Raw genomic sequence first — 2,777 nt, 5'->3', positions numbered from 1 at the left:
TTCATAAAGGAGAAGATAGAAAATGAGGCCGTCAGTCTGCTATACATGCCAACAAGTTAGCAAATAGCATATATTCTCACTAAAGCTCTACCAAGGAAGCATTTTGAAGATTTTAATTCCAAGCTTGGCTTGATTAACATCTATACCTAGTTTGAGGGGGAATGTGAAAATATCAAATCCCTAATTATTAGGGATACAGCTACAGCAATTAGGATTTTATTATTTGACTATGTTAATATAGGAATAAAGAGATTTGGGAAGAATCCTATTATATTTATTAACTTCTTTCCTGTTTATGGTTTCCTGATTTTGTGCAAATTAATTATTACTGAATATAGTGAAAGGAGTTTTTCTTCCTTTCATTATATATAGGTTGTATGTTTATCATTGAAAGATAAGAGAATATTTTCTTTGTTCTTCTTCTCTAAATTCTTCAACTAGTGTAATTCATCTCACAATTACAATATAAATGGGTTTGATATGAGACACAAAAAACTTGAATTGGTTACAAAATATGGTCATGAATCTCTAGGTTAGCCATGTGACAATTGATTAATCGAGATTGGAACTTTTACAAAGGGCTTTTACCAGGTTTTACCCCTCGAAAAAAAAAAAAGGAAGAAGAAGAAGCTTGAAAGCTAGTATTCACCGACCACTTTCATCCCTGAAACAATTCTCCAACAATTACAGGCAAAAATTCCAGGACTTTCACCAAGTTTTTTTGTTTGATGAGGATTGAGTCTCGAAATGATTTATTCCACGTACAAAAGCAACCATCTGCACCATAAAGTAAAACACATAAGGGAAAGCAGGAAATTCATGTTTATTATACTCAAGGGCTGATACATAATGGACTAGTAAAAATAACACTAACAAAATGCACAAAGACAATAGCCCACAAGGCTAAGCTAACTTCAAACATTTCATATCATCTGAGCCCCATAGGGAATGTTAGCTAAATAAACAAAAATAAAGTCAATTGTTGCAATTCGATTGTGTCCACGCAAAGAATTTCAGCTATTACACAAATCAAGCTTACACTTGTCATAGGGTAAAATCATGCAAGCATATAATTCTTTTATGAAGACGATAATCCCCACTTTTTGAGAATGCAACCAAGTATATAGTATCTTGTTGCATCAATACTTAATACTGGTTGTGTAAGTACTAAAAGGGTATATAATTCAAGCAATAATATAATCAAGCGTAAAAAGACACTATGGAAATATTATTGACCACGAGTTCTAACTCAACTAATCCGTAACTGCAAAATCATCAAGACCTCCAACTAGTGAAAGTAAACCAATGCTCTTTATTTTAAAAATAGCCACTATTTTCACTTAAGCACATTTGCAAATAGCTTAGGCCAAACCTCGCAGAGACTCCAATCATTTTCAATTTGGACTAAACTAAATATTTTTATCTGCTCAAGCATAAGTTACTCCACAAACCAAGCAAGCTAACCACGCGTAAGGAATCAGACATTTTTACCCTGTGATGTCTGATTATATATACTTTACTAACAAATTAGAAATGACAATAATGATATAAGTGAAAGAGTTCTACTAATCAGTAAAGCTTAAAAACAGTAGTGCATCTAATCCAACCCCAAAACAAAGAAAAGGCTATGAAAAAACCTATCTTTCCTAAAATGAAACTAAAGGCATTACATATAAAGTACTTGATGTTTTACCACACCAAATCAAAATATCACCTATATTTTTTCCTTTCCTTAGGGGATCATAAAGATCTATAAGTATTTGTATAATAAAATCAAATTCAATTTAATTTCATAATCTCATAGATCAACTAAATTGTTTGAATATGATTAAATTTCCGAATAAACACAAAATATTAGAAACATAATACTTGTAAATAAAACCCAATCTGAATAACAGATTAAATGCCTTCAAACAACTGCTTAGTAACAAATTCAATGACAGTCGAATACTCAACAGGTATAGAAGGTGAAGATGCCCCATGAAGTGAGGAATTATGAGTCGATGAACTTGCCACATCACCATTCAAATTCTCATTCTGGAGATTATGACACACTGAAGTTATAGATAAATTGCATAAATAAGAAGTAAAAAACTAATGAATATAAACATTCACAGACATACTAATAAATAAAAGAAAAAGGAATACCCCTTGAATTCTCTTGCAAGTAACTGGGCATTTTGGGACCACTCGCCTTCTTCTTTGTTGTGCTCTATAGAAGTAACAAACAACAGTCCTATGAAAATAATAAGCATGTGAAATGTACAAGTAGAATGATGGTCCTAACTAAACCTCTACCCTACTACAACACGACTCCAAATCTATCACCATCAAAGAATTTGAAATGTTGCACAACATGTGAAAAACACGAATTTGAAAGAAACCCCCTTCCCCAAAAAAAGTCATGTAACTACTCAAAAGAAAAAAGGGTAATTGGCACAAAACGTCCCTACCTTTCAAGTTTATTGTTGAAAACATCCCTACCTTTCATTTTTGGCATTTTTGCCCCTACCTTTCACATTTCTTTGCACAGAAGGTCCTTTTGACGATTTTACCATTCATTGAAATGAAACAAAAAGAAAAGAAAAGAAAAAATAAAGAATTAATTGCAATTGTAGTCTCAAATTTTTACAAAAAATTATAAATCAATCATAATTTGTTGTGAACAAAAAAATTTTAAAATTAAATAGAGAAAATAAACTTGAATGTACAGTGAAATAATCTAGAAATGGAGATATTTTTTTAATCATAACCAATGGAAATGAAAATTTTTGAAG

The 2,777-nt window shown here is 31.4% G+C and overlaps 1 long non-coding RNA gene across 1 annotated transcript; it reads right to left on the bottom strand.

Moving 5' to 3' along the window:
• Positions 1-422: 422 nt before the first annotated feature.
• Positions 423-2,236, bottom strand: LOC111397729. Its single transcript, XR_002703319.1, has 3 exons — positions 2,149-2,236; positions 1,957-2,037; positions 423-777 (listed from the first exon to the last, which is right to left on the bottom strand). It is a non-coding gene; the product is annotated as an uncharacterized LOC111397729 (long non-coding RNA).
• Between the last annotated feature and the right edge of the window lie 541 nt (positions 2,237-2,777).

This window comes from Olea europaea, chromosome 7, assembly GCF_002742605.1.
Source record: "Olea europaea var. sylvestris chromosome 7, O_europaea_v1, whole genome shotgun sequence".
Classification (NCBI taxonomy): Eukaryota; Viridiplantae; Streptophyta; class Magnoliopsida; order Lamiales; family Oleaceae; genus Olea; species Olea europaea.
Note: the sequence above shows the minus strand (reverse complement) of the source record. Positions and strands in the feature narration are given on the sequence as shown.